Genomic DNA, 15,208 nt, shown 5'->3' with positions numbered 1-15,208 from the left:
TCATAGAAAACATCTCCTTAAGTTTTGAACATTCGACAACAAAATCTTCCCATAAAGTAACCATGTGTGCGGCACGGACAAATTGTGCTTTGATAACCAACACGTTTCTGTGAAAACGGATAGCAGCTGTCAAGGTGAAGGAAGCTGTTAGAGTAGGTCTCCTTAAGGAAGATCTCAGCTACAAATCTCTGATGTTCAAGGTCCTTAATCAGGAGAATATCTAAATAAGCAATGTCATTTACTTTAGTACTATAGGTAAATTTAAGGAATGATGTTGTGTTGATGTAATCAAAGAATGGGGTCACTTGCTCTCTTGACCTCTTCCATAAAATAAAAATATCATCCAAATAATGTACATAAGTATGACAAAAGCTAAAAAAGTGTGATGTTCTAAGGTAGCGTTTCTCCCATTCAAGCATAACTCATCTGGAAGTTGAAACTAGTAAGTCAAAAGAATGAAAAAAATTATTATTATGTGGAAGGGAGAAAAGACAAAGCTGCATTGTAAACCTAAATGAACTGCATGATTCTGTTTTCAAACTAAACATGTAAAATGTGGATGCTGAAAATAAAATCCAAAGAAAACAATATCTGTCAAACCTTACTTGAGATGCTGAGCTGATGTAAGAAATTCAAAATGCAGAAAAAAATGTGTCAGTTCTAGGCCACATAATGTCTCAGTAAAAATGCAATCAATTCAAATTCTTTACAAAAAAGAAGATGATTACGTACACAGAATAAGTTCCAATATGAAGAGTTTTCTCACTGCCAGTAATAAATATCTGTTATTGGACTCATTCTATATTAACAGGGGAGAAACCACTGCTATGACTCTGCTGGTATCATAGATACACCAGAGGTATAGTGAATAGGTTAACCTCATATTTCAGAAAGACAGATCCAGGGAACAGAGGACTGCATGTGGCCAGAGCTGTATGTGGTCCTATATCTACCATCAGGAAGGACATATTACCAGACAGTGCCTAAGATTCAAAGTTACAGAATGAACAACTAATGGACCACATTAGTATAACACTAGCTAATGATGGGCATCCACGCATATCTGAGCTTGGGGGAGGGGACTCATGTGGTATTATGTCCACTAGCTATGACTCTGGTATGTGTTAATATTTAGTTTTTGAGCAGGCTGAGAAAAGGACCTACATCTGTCCCAAATGGAAGAGGCCAGGCACCCCTTCTAGTAAAAGAGAGGGCTATAAAGAGAGAGAAGGAGAGATATTTGCATGTCTGTGTAGAGGAAGCACTGTGGAGAGATACTCACCTTTTACATAAGAAAGAGACAATCAGAAGTCTGAAAGTATACTAAAGCCTGAGGTATAAGAAAAAAATGGACTTTATTGGATTGGAAAAATATAGGTTTTTGATCTGAACCTTTGGACTTAATGAAATTGTAGTGAAAAAAAATGTTTTTGTTATGTGAAAAAAACAGTTGATTTTAGTCTGTTAACTATTTGCTTAGGTTGAACAATGGTTTTCTTTTGACCTTTACAAGAAGTATTTTAAAGAATAATTGAAAGACTGGGCAGACTATTAGAGTTGGACTTGTACTATAATTCCTTAGAAAATTTTGGAATTTCTGTTTGGTTAAATTCAAGAACATACAGATGCACTCTTGTAGGATTTTTTGCTTTGGATTCCTTCACAGGAAGATGTCCAGGTCTTCTCAGAAGAGTCCACAGCAATTCTTCCTTACTGTAGCATAACACCCAGAACAAATATTTCAGGCAGCCATTCCGTTCTGTGAGAGCACTAAATTACATAATTTTCTCAAGTGTACCATGCAGGAATCTCTGCTTAATACAAATATGTTTCTATTAAAAGCACTCGAGTTCCAAACACTCAAAACTCACTGCTTCAAAGCCAGGGACTCAAGCACCTTGTAGCTTGTGTAGGTAGCTGTGCATGCTCGAACTTTAATATGAGTTCAGGCAAGAAGCTGTGCAGAGGGAGTGGGGGATAGGATTAGGAAGTGGGAGGGTGTTGTAGGATAAGGGAGTAGGAGGGGGGTTTAAGATTAGGCAGCAGGCAGGAAAGTTTAGAGTTAGGTAGCAATCAAGAAATCTAGGTTTAAGGAGGGGAGCTGGAGTTTGAGGATTAGGGAGCAGGAAGGTAGCTTGAGCATTAGATATAGGAGGTGTTCAGGGAATTTAAGATTGAGGGAGTTGGAGTTCTAGGTTGAGGGAGTGGAAAGGGAGTTTCAGGGTTAGGGAGTGATCAGCGAATTTAGGTTTATGGAGCAAGGTTGGAGTTTTAGGGTTAGAGAGAGGGAGTCAATATTTAGGGTTAGGCAGAATGGAGTTGGGTTGGGAACTGAGTGAGAGTTTTAGGTTTAGTGTTTAGGTTCTGGTAGGGCTATAAGTAGGATGCAGTGTTAAAAGGGCTATGCAAGAACAAGAGATCAAGCTAGAGAGGGTTCAAGCACTTACTTTTATGAGCAAGTGGTAGTGAGCAGGTTTGTTGACAGCCACTGTCATGTGAGCATTTGTAGTAGATCCAAAAGATATAAATTTCCTTAAAGCAAAAGTTTATTTACAACTATTTGCATTGATATTTAAGGCAGTAGTTGCATTTTCAACGTTATACATTAGTACACTATGTTGCAGTACAAACACACACACACACACACACACACACACACACACACACACACACACACACACACACACTCATATTTATTTATCATACAGGTCTTCATCTAAGTATTTATAATTAAGTGTATTTTCACAGAATTGTTTCTTAATCAGTTAATCAGTGCATTTACCTGACAAGAACATCTTCAGTCATCCATGCTCAAAGCCACGAGGCCTAAGAAACATAATATGCAGGTGACATTTAAATAATACACGACTGATAAGACAATTGCATCGTGGAGATCTTCAAACAAAAATAGGAAAATGCAAACAATACGTTTGGTTCTAGCCAAACTGTCTTTATACTTTTACTTCTTTTTCTCTGTGTTATTTTTTTCAAACCTGAAAGTGGTGCTAATGTTAAAAACATACTCATTATTTTCTGTTATTTGTTGATTCTCTAGTGTTTACCATTTTTTGCTTTTACTTGGACCCTTTCTTACTTAATATTTTGCCACTCAGAAGTTGTAATGCATGCAATTTTTTTATTCCATAAAAATAAAGTTTATTCAACTAACAGCAGTTCTGACAAAACCTTTTTCTCAATTCATAAAAGAGCCATGAGAACAGTTCTCAAAACATACCTGTTACAGAAACTATCTACATACTACCATATTTGTCTTTCAACAAAAATTATAGAAAAAACACATGTTCATCTAACAAAATACCAGTAAATCAGATGTTTGTGGTATAATGTTGTAGATCCATTAAGCACAATAATGACCGTGAGCTGCTCACCATGCCATGTCAAACTGTGCATGTGACCATTTTTTTAAGTTTCTTGCTCAGAATATGAAAGGTAGTAGACCAACCATTGGGAATGTATTTCCAATGTTGAAAAATGAAGGCTACTAATGTGAGAACCACTTGTCTTACTCAAATTTGCATGTGGTTGTTAAACTGTGGAACAGCATCTGTAACTCCAATCAGCCAAACTGTTGTGACCTCCATATTGGGAAGGGAAATATGCAAAACTGATGTGAATGAGGTGATCAGAGTGTCCCATAAGGGCTGAAAGTTATTACAACACCAAATCATATAATAGCCTTTTTGGGCAGCACAGCATCTCCAGTATTGTTGGCTAGTTGAATGCCCATCCTTTGCAAATTTTATAAGAGAATGCTGACAAAAATAAATTAGCTTTAAGAAACTGAACTTCGAGAATGCTGGTAAACTGGAGTCATTCATTTGCCGTAAACATTTCACCCATTGCCCATAAGGTATTTCTTCCCTCCATAAAGTCACTCACTTTAACCTAAGTTCATTCAACTAATCAATATGAATAACAACAAATTCCACCAAAACTTCAAGAACAAAATGCTGCTCCAGTAGTCACAAACCTCAATTTTATTAGAAGTTTAAGTGCTTTCATTCAGTAAAGTATGAACTTCATCAGAAACTAATTACACACCCACTCCACTTCCCTTTTAAACAGGAAAAGATGCCAAAAATAGTGAATGAATTTAAAAAGATACACACATGAAAGCACCTATTTACATCAACAGCATGCATGCAGAATAAAAAGCTAACCATCATTATGAATACCAAAAAAAAAATTAACATGGTAGAAAATGCATATATACAGGTCGAAAAAACTTATACAGAAGAACAGGTAACAGATATTCATAAGAAATGCTTTGCTCTATAAAGTATGTATAAAAACAATATGTAAAACTCGTTGAGATTCTGCTTTGCTTCTTAAAATAGGTTTGATCAAAATCATATCATTCAAACCAGGTAGAACACTTGTGTTGAGCAAAACCTTCCAATAATACTCTCTTTGCTCAGACAAACGTCCCCAGCCCCCCCTCTACTAGGAATGGGAACTTTTCTAGGACAGTAAAAGCAAACCTTCATAAACTCATTACAACTAGTAGAGTGCTTGTAAAATGCATTAGCTGAGTTGGCCTTACTAATAGCGTAAATATGCTGGTATATTCTAGTTTTTAAAAGGCCAATCAATTTCCTGACATAGAATGCCAAGCAGGAGGCACAAAAGCCTATGCACACTACCCCTTTTGTTCTGCAGTTGTACCTCCCCCTAAATGAAATCAACCTGGGGTATCCTGGGACAGAAAAATGTGATCCTTCAAGTATATACCTACATTGTCTGCAGGCACCACATCACTTCATACCCAGGTTTGTAATGTTAGTACCTTCCCACAACTGCTCCTCTCAAGAAAAGCCTTTAGATTACTACTATTCTTGCACAGAAATTTCGGTTTGTCACCCAGTTGCTGCAAACTACTAAATGTATCAAATACAGAGTACCAATGAGTGTTAATGTAACATTTTAGAGAAGAAATCTCCCTATAATACTCCATAACAAATGCCTGTGACAGGTTCACCATTGCCCTAGGCATCTCAACATCCTGAACCCTACTTTTTGACCGCAAAAGGGGAGCATATCAGAAGTTCCTACCCTCCATAACCTAAGTCTGTGAATCACGAAGTCAGTTCTGACGATACCCTCGATCTTTAGACATACTATTATAGATTCATAAATTCATAGATTAGTACTAGGCTAACTGCCCTTGTGAGCCATTTTAAGCCTAGACAGTTATCCCTTGTGAGACTCAAACCCTGCACCTTGTGTTTGTAAGGCAAACACCTAAACCATTAGGCCACCCTCCCAACCCTATATGCTTATGCTTGAGCATTTCCTCAAAAAAAGTGCCCTCATCCAGTATTAACCTGCTTGATCTGATATACTGTCCCTTAACCAAATTCTTCTTCGGCCACCTGGGGTGTTGTCTATCAAAGTGCAGGTAAGCGTTTTTAAATGTATCCTTACTGTAAATGTTAGATTTGTACCTGCTATGATCCAAATTCTTATATAGGGTGATATCCAGACAATTAATAGAATGTTTTTTTTTCTAGTGGGTAAACTCCAAAAAGTCTGTGGAGTCAGACATGTACCTAATGAAATCATCCAATTCTTTGGAGCTCCCTTTCCATAAAATTAAGATATAATCCAGGTACCTAAGGTAGGACGCTATCTTGGAAGAAAAAGTGAATGTAAAATCTAAGAAGTTTCCCAGTGCCATAAAAGCATATTTGCAAAAACTGGAGTTGATGCTGCACCTATGGCCACCCCCCTTGTACTGTTTAAAATATTCACCCTCATAATACACAAAGTAGCAAGAAGAGTCTCCATATAATGGCAAATTAAATTAATTTGACAATTGTTAAGAGCAGTAGCATATCATAAGAAACTCCTACATTGTCAGAAAAAAGACATCTCAAGTTTAACTTCCTTGTATATAGTCTGAGGTCAGTAAGGCAGTCAACTACCCTAGACTTACTAGTAGCAATAAATTCAAAACCTTTTTGGAACAAACTACTGAACACAAGGGAATCTTGAGTCTAGAAAAATTGTACATTTTGCAACCCTCATATTTTCAAACAGTGCCTCTTGTATCCATGTCCAAATTGCCTGATATAATTAGTTGCGCAGCTGTGCTTTCTGATAATTCAACCCTTGGAACTCCTGCCTGGGATATGAAGATTGGAAATAACACCCATGCTGCTGATGGTGTGTATTCATCCCCTGCTTGCCCTGTTTTTCTTCCAGTCTTTTCAACCTCTGTGGGAGGCTTTCCCCCAAAAAATGGATAAGATTCCTTGTCGTAGTACTCCGCTCCCTCCTGGTCAACTACGGAGTGGGGAGGAGACTTCCCAAGACCTTTTTCACCATGTGGACCTGGATAAGCAGTTTTGTCCTTGTAATCCTTTGCATCCCTCTAAATATTTTTCCTGTTTTCTTTTGAAAGCTGCCCTTTTGTGTTGATAAATTTTCCTAAAAATCCTGTGAAAATCCTCGGAGAGGTAAAAAAACAATAAATCTTTCTTCACCTCCTTGTCCAGTTTTTTGATGTTATCCTCCAACTTTTACAGCTGCCGCATATTGTCCCACACAATAATGTGCATAAGCTCAATTAAGCTCTGGTCAAAAAATTGCAACATCTCTTGATACAGGACTGAACCTGCAGATACTCCACTGGCGAATTTATAGATCCTCAAACCCCTCAGATCTCGGATGTTGGCAATGCAATAGTTCAAACAGGAATTGCCCATTTGAAAAGTCTTAAACTTAGTGAGCAACTTTTCAAATCTATGAATTTTGCCATCAAGTGCAAGATCGTACTCAGTAGCAGCACAAAGTTTTTCTAAAGGAGTTTTTGAGCCATTTTGACCAAAAGCATATTTAAAACCAAACCAGTCCTGCAAGTTTCCATAACAACTCATAGGTTGTACCCTAGGCTCTGAATTACCAGAGGCAGTAGTGGAAGTCAAAGTGGGTGGTCTCCTGGAACAAACAGCAGCATACATTACACCAGGATCAGCGTTTCCTCCACTGTTCACATTTTTAGAAGAAGCTACCAAAACGTCAACTTACATACATACATACATACATACATACAAATGTTTCAAGCATGGGCATTAAAGCTCTTTTAGCTTGCAAATATGCCAAAACACTTGTTCCCATAATAAATGTCCAGGTTGTTCTTAAAAATATCTAAACTAGTACTTGCTTTAATGTAATTTGGTAGTCTGTTCCAAGCTCACTGGAGGCAGCTTGTTTTGCCAGAAAATCTGGTCTACCAATTACTGACATTGTTTAAAAAAAATTGAGAACATAGCATGTGGCAAATGCCTGAGAATAAACAGAACCTTCAGCAGAATGAACAGTTTAATTACTTGTATCCTGGTAAAATCCTGGTAAAAAAGGACATCCTGAATCTCAACTTCTTTGACCAGTATTTCTTAACTTCATGAATGCACCCATTAATACTAGTGTTGGCTTGGTTGCTCAAGTGAAAAGTCATGCAGATGCCTTAATATTTGTGGACCATAACTAATTCTACATGTAGCAGTGGTGCAGCTCTAAGGGCTTTTAAGGCTGATTCACTGAAGGGAAACAATACCAATTTTGCCACCGGGGCAGTGAGGCCTGTTACCTTGGATAGGTGCTGAAACAAGGTACGCATTGGCTCACCCTGCTCCACAGGTTTTCTAATATATACCACACAAGTATTTCTGAACCACATCATAAGAGGAATGTAGACCCTACGAATAACAATGAAATTCAGGTGCACCTGGAAGATGGAATTAAGCATATCCATAGCTAAGACAAATAGCAAAGTTGAGAGGTGGCATCCTTGCATAGTACCTCATTGCAGCTCAAAAGGGGAAGACAATGTGCTATTTGAAAATACCTATGCTGAGGGAGCAGTATATAAACGTTTACATCAATCAATAAAGAGCTTTGGGAGACAAACCAAAAATGTTCCCAAGTGATGGAATCAAATGCTTTAGCAAAGTCTTGTAGTAACACTGCAGCATTGTAATCGCACTTGACATAGGTTGTTTGTATAGTCATCCATACATGAACCAGATCTGGACTGCCTGTCCTGCCCTTAAGAAACCCCTGGTGATTTTCTCCAATCAAGTCAGGTAAGAAAGGTTACAGATGTCTAGCTAATAACTTGGAGAAAATCTTCAAAACTGTTTATAGTAGTGAAATTGGCCTATAATTTCCCATGTCAATTGGATACCATGATGGCTTGTGTTGCATGATAACTGTCTTCTGTATTACTTCACAAGGAAATGTTTTTGTTTCATAAGCTAATAATAAAACTCCCATAGTCAACCCACTAATTGCGGTTTGAAGATTTTGTAGAAGTCAGTTAGGCTATCCAGACCAGGGAATTTCCCTGAAGCAAGGGAGTCTATATCTTTCTCTATCTTTCTGTTTTAGTGATGGGACAAATTAACTTATTAATAGCTTCATCTGGAAGGACTGGGGCAACCATTACTTTAAATTCCATGACCATCTGTCAGAAAGTTAGGAAAACTCAGAGATTAGGAAAGTTAGGGGATTGAACACATTGTTTATATTACTCGGGAAATATAGTATTAGTATCTTTTGGACACACCACTAAGCTGCCTACAGATATGTGCAGTTTATTAATTGTGACCTCTGTAAATTTTTCCTTACATCTGGCAGCAATAATTTTTCTGGAAAGTATCCCCTTAGCCCAAAAGAATAATCTACACCTTGCTCATTTCAATTGAATCCATTTGCATAACAACAACCTTCTGTACTCTTCTTTTAAGAGCATCAAATCTTGAATTGCACCTTTGAGTATCTTGTTCTCTATCTTGAGCCTCCTCTCCTTAAATGCTATCTCCCGCACTAAAGCCAACCTGTGTTCTTCAGATTGTTCCTTGGTTATCTGTGCAACAATTTGTATACATCTTTTGCAGGACAATTTGAGACTCTGCCATGTAATTATTGGAGACCCTCCTCTAGCTTCTTCATTTCCTATAAATACAGGGATCTGATTTCTTAGAGTCTTGAGCCTTGACAAACTTGTTATTTTTTAATAATAACTGGTCTAAATTGCATTGTTTAAAAAAGCAATAATCCTGCAAAGGATGGCAATCTATTACTACCTTGGCATGGTCCAAGATCCCATTAGCTTTACTATCTGCTTCATTGACCCATGATGCAACTGATACATACATTACGCATATTAAGTATCCACATTTCTAAATGGTTTGTAACCTCCCCAATCACAGAAAAGTATAGTTATTGACTGAGGGATGATGCAGTCTCCAAACATCTATCAAGTCCAACTCATGCAAAAAGGATAGCAGTTCCATTTTAAATTACAACAGATTATCTGTGCCAAGGGATACAATCCATCCAAATATCCAGTGTTATGTTAAAATCATCCTCTAGTATGATAGCCCCCCCCCCAGCAGTTTCAACCTTTCCACCACTTTTGTCAGTATTCTTAAGTCATAAACATCATCTATATTAGACCCATAAATATTCAGCAGTAGTGAGCCTAGGGAAGTATGAGGTAATCTTTAAGACTATCTCTCTATCCTTATTGTCCTGAGCCTCCTTGACAACTTGCCACCCTAGTTTTTTTTTTTCTGAAACAGAATCACTGCTTCTCTCTTAGCATCCCTAGTACAGGAGGTAAACCACAGACCAGGTCATTTAGCAAACATTTCTTCAGCCATGCTTGTTCAATCTTGGTTTCTTGGAGTAGGATTAAATTATTCTTCTGTCAAAATAGATGCTTGAGAATTGCTTTGGTTTTCCATTCCAGCAGACCCCTCTCAAGGAAAGACAACATTTCCCTTCCTACCTACCAGCTTGCCGGGATGCATCATGATAATGAGATGCTAGTTTGTATTTATGTATTTATACAGTGCAATTGTTTTAACCTTAAAACCTTAAAACTATTACAGATCTATAAAACTTACAAGCAAAGGGACAAGCTACGGCTGGATATAAACCCAGCTGACAAAATGAAAACTGACCATAAAATCAGTAAGTAAACTCGATGAATCAACTATTTATTTTATACAGTTGCATAAAGAAAAACAGAAGAAAAAAAACACAACCTGTGCTTTACCAGATCATAACCAAGGGGAAAAAAACAAAAACAATCTAGACAAGTTCATGCTTCCCACATAACATACCTACCATGAAGAATACCCATCACAAAATGAATAAAAAGAAGAGGAAAACTGCTGATAGACAATTTGTAAACACAGAAAAACCATATCAGACATCCATCCTTGCCCACTGCCTCATGTACATTTGCAGCGTAACTGTTCAAAACATGCTTGTCATGAGTTCATATACTATGTGAGCTGGGGTGATGCACAGCACCACTGTCCATGAAGTGGCATCCTTTGCTTAGTGGATAAGTAAGTCTCTTGCACAGCAGAATCTTTTAGGCTCAAGTTGATAGATAATTCTCATTATCTATATTGCCCCAACACCCCTCAGTTGTGGCTTTTTCCTACAATTGAATTTCTGGATGTGAGAAAGACAGCTCCTCTGCAGTCTTACTTAGGGAGGACTCCATATCCAAATCTAACTGGGTACATCTCTTAGAGGTGTGGACTGGGTCATGGAAGAGTTTATTTCACCACATTTCTTTAATCCCCTAGAGTACTTAACCTTCATCCTTAACCTTCTTTTGCATGAGTGGCCTTGTAGCAGACCCATGTGGGGTATGATCCCTCTTCTTCAGCTGATAGCTTGATAAAGGTGCCTGATCACCTCTGTGTATGAATGACTTTGGTTCAGCTGCTGTTTTCAAAGGAATTAATCCACTTCCCTTGAATCTTGAAAAGTAATTTGCATGCTGCACTTAATAAAGACAACTCAAGAAAAAGCACGGTTGCAGACTGGATGAGAGAAAAAAATATATAATTTAATTGAGCACTTCCGTCAATATTACAGTGGCTGGGTACTTTAATTGCACCTGATAACCCAGATCTCTCCCATGATGTAAGTAAAGTGTGCGGCCTTTACGCTTCAAGTACAATGAGGTACTGTGTGTGCTGCATGAATTGGATGACCTGCTATTTTGAAATTATTCCTTAAATCCCTGGCCCTATGAAGGATGGCTTCCCTGTGAGAGTAGTCCAAGCATTTTACTAACAAATATCTGGTATTGTTATTCCCATTGACCTTAGAAAAAATCCTATGAGCCTGTTTGATTATAGAAGGAGTATGTCTGTTCAACAAAATAGCAAATATTTCTTCATAAATTGCACTGCATCCTGGCCATCAATGAACCATATGTTGTCCTGATGGGCACAGTTCTCCAGATCTTCCATTTTTGCTTCAATGTGCAGCACCTTTGAGAACAGGTCCTGTATTTCCTGGGAGTGTTTGGAAGTCACATACCATTGCTCAGATATTTCCTCCCTCTGCTGCTGCACTGCATCTTATATCACAAAGAGCTGTATTGCATGGTTTGACATAACTGTCTTTATTTGTTGAATATCTGCCACTGCTCATTGCATTAGTTTAGAGAGTGCCTCTGTTGATCCCCTTCAGGCTCTCAGCTTCTCCATCACATTAATCAATTTCATCACCATGCCATCCCAGTACTGATCTTTGCTGCATAATAAAACCAAAGAGTAGTCAACAGTTTAAGTAATCTACATCAGGATGGGTGTTTACACAGAGCAAATGCTATTGGTGATGGGCTTTGCAAAACTGTTCAGAGCGTAATTGATAGCAAATTGACCCCTGCAGTGCAAGCTAATCACAGTCATGCTTCTACCTCCATGCACATACCCAAGCACACCCCTATCCCTCATTTTATTTTGAAGCATTTAGATACAAAAATGGGGAAAGTCTAAAACTTAGAAAGATCATAAGTTCAAAACACTCTCAAGGTCATACAACACAAAAATTAAAACTCTACTGGAAGAATCCCATTGCTCCCAATTTTAGGGCAATCCCTCATACTCCTGATTCCTACTTCAAAGCCACAGAAACTCTGAGAAGAGGAAAAAGGTGGAAACAAAAGTAAAACCCACCTGTTTCCTATTTGCTAGACCCAAAAGGCACAATGTAGTCAGTGAGCAGCATAAGAAGTTGTAAATCAGGTTGTAAATTTGAACAAAGGTTCATTGTTCTGAGACTCAGTGTTCCAGAATGTTATAAGCCCTATATTGTCTATTTTATTTCTCCATGCCCCTTTTACTAGTTAAGAATTCTTGACTCTGTATATGTTTTCCATATTGCTATTATGGTAGAGCTATTGTTATATGTTTTATTTCATGTTTTATTCTTTGTTGTCCCTTAGAAGAACTTTGAAATAATAACTTGGACTAGAACACTAAAAATAAAGTCACTTAATGCAGGTAAACGCAGGTATTATGCATACAAATGAACCAAAATATAGCATTTCAAGAAAAAAAAAGATCAGCCAGGCAGCTGATATTGTGGACATCAAGATATTCCTGTTTACTTCAGTCAGTTTCTTCCCTGGCACCATAACATCTGTGGGTTACAGGAACCAAGTATTTATGCAAACACACAACCATCAGATGCAGCCACTTGAATGAGCGAACATCTCCGATGTTTGACCAGACTAATGGAATGAACACATTCATAAACAGTGGGCCGGGAATTATCTCAACTCACAGCTGTCAAAACTATATTGTAGAACCAATTGCAACTCCCCTCTGTCTTAGCTCAAATCAAAGACAGAGATCTAAAAGTCAGGAACAGATTTTAAATGTTTATCTTATATACTTAGAAAGTTGCTAGATTAAAAGAAGCTTTGCATTTGCAAACATTTTCTGAGGGATGCAAAGTCTAAAATTCTTGCCTGCCATTATTTAATGAATTTAATCCATAACAATTTGTCAGAAAGCCACACATTTTATGAGGAATAGATAAAAATACCTCTCATCTTCTTTGGTCAAGAATTCTGTTCAAAACTAAATATAATGAGGGAATAAAATCACAAATTTTAAATACCATTTTTTAATCTATTTGCTAATCAAGTAAACTCAAATCACAAAGTGTTCCTTTTCAGGGATGACCTTAGAGAACTGTTTCAGGAGGTGGAAAAATTCAAACCCTGCACTTTTGACTACAGGAAGCAGTATATTAACAGCTTAGACCCTTAAATACAAGACAACCCCAGTTAATCTAAAATTAATTTTATGAGCAACAGCTATGAATCTCTAATTATCAGCATTATTGAATGTTACCCTCAGAGATTTATCTGAAAATGACAATGTTGCTGAATGCCTGGCAGTTATTACAGTGGGTTAAAGCTCTAAGCTCTTAGGAAACTGCTTCCTGTAGTTACGGGTACAGGGTTTGATTTTGCCCACCCCATTTGCCTCTCTTTGGGAAAGTCATTTATCTAAACAGGGCTCTTGAGATTTGAGTGAAAATAAGTATTTCTGAGCACTAACTATGAAGCTGTAATAACTGGTATTACTAATCATAATCCCAGGTATCAGTATTCATCCTGAAGACATGGAAATTTCCATCTACCCTGCTTGCACCAATTCAAAAATGAAAATCTCCTGCACAAAACTAGTCAAGTCTTCCAGTTGCTTGATTCATGGAGTGAAGGTGTGCCTGTTGAGTGTGCTTGCTGTGCCTGCTGAGCGTGCTTGGTATGCCTGCTGAGTGTGCAGGTGTGCTTGCTGAGTGCGCTTGCTAAGACCAACGTCAAGTCCTAGGTAGTTGCACAGATCACTTTGTGCTGGTCATGCCCTGTCCATTAGACATAACTGCCTTTTTTCAAGGGCAGACTACAAGAGATAAAGTACAAGTCTTAACACATCAATGTTTGAGGTAAGCTTTCTCTACGACTACAATATCAATCCATAAGTAGATATATTGTAGAAGTGCAACAGGCTTTGCCGTGGTATAATTCATGTGAGCTCCCTATCATTACAATGCATGAAGAGAACTTTTCTCCTTAACCCCAAGAAAACCAAACTCTTTCTCTTTTCACCCACCCACTTGTCTTCCTCTATCCATTTTACACTTACATCCGATAATGGGACCATTATCTCTCCTGACCAAACAACAAAACTCTTGGGTATTACTATTGACAATCAATTAAAATTAGACAATCATATTAATCTTACAATAAAATCTACCAACAGAAAACTAGGCTCTCTCTACAGAATCAAATCTTTTCTTACCCTGAAGCCAAAATTACAATAGCTAGAACCCACTTAATCTCAACCCTTTTATATGCTTCCTCCATATACACAAATCTTTCTAAACATAATCTTAAAAAACTTACTACATCATATAACAATATTGCCAGATTTGCAACTGCCTCTCCATATAGAACTCATCATTGTTTAAATCTCAAGAAGCTAGGGTGGCTTGAACTACCACACCTCATGCAATACTATCAACTCACTATTGCCCATAATGCCCTACATCACCCTGACAACACCCCAATACTCTCCACCCTCATAACGCCCTATAACAATCAGAGGTACCTACGCTCCACCAACAAAATACTGGTCCAAACATCCCGATCCAAAAATTCAGCAGGTGACTCCATATTCTCCAACTCAATTGGCAAAATATGGAACAACTTACCACAAGACCTTACATCCCTAACTTCACTCTCCCTATTTCAAACTAAACTAAAATTCTTTCTAAATAACCATTGGCTCTGTTCTTGTCATAACCCTGGTTAGCTCTCTTTTTTTCCCCATCTTTATCTGATTCGTTAACAACCTTTCTCTCTCTTCTCTTCTATATACTCTTACAGAGTATTTAATTTTCTTCATCTTTTCTTTTTTTCCATCCTAGATTTAGACTCTACTCAAAAGTTTATACAACTTGTTACAAGATTTATTGCATATTTTTTTTTTTGTTTTCCTGTTATTGTATATTGATGTATATCTTGACACTGTTTAGTAGTATGTAGTGGAGCTTTTCTCCCCGGGCCTCCACTGAAAATGGACATATATCCAGCTGGACTAGCCCGGTAAACAAATGTAAAATAAAATAAAAAAAAAATAAAATAAAATCATAGTATGCACTAAAGTACAATAATACTGTTTAAAGAGCCTACAGGACAGATACTAAACTTGTAAGTCTATTGTGTGAAAGCACTTTTGTGAAAAGGTTGCATGCATACTTAAAATGTTCTCCCAGGAGTAAACAATATGGACACGTTACTGGGTCTATTTATCAATTAATACTAGTATCCCAAATGTCACAAATGGAGATG

This window comes from Protopterus annectens, chromosome 10.part0, assembly GCF_019279795.1.
Source record: "Protopterus annectens isolate FY-2018-M chromosome 10.part0, PAN1.0, whole genome shotgun sequence".
In the NCBI taxonomy this organism is placed as follows: domain Eukaryota; kingdom Metazoa; phylum Chordata; order Ceratodontiformes; family Protopteridae; genus Protopterus; species Protopterus annectens.
This window is presented reverse-complemented; position numbering follows the sequence as displayed.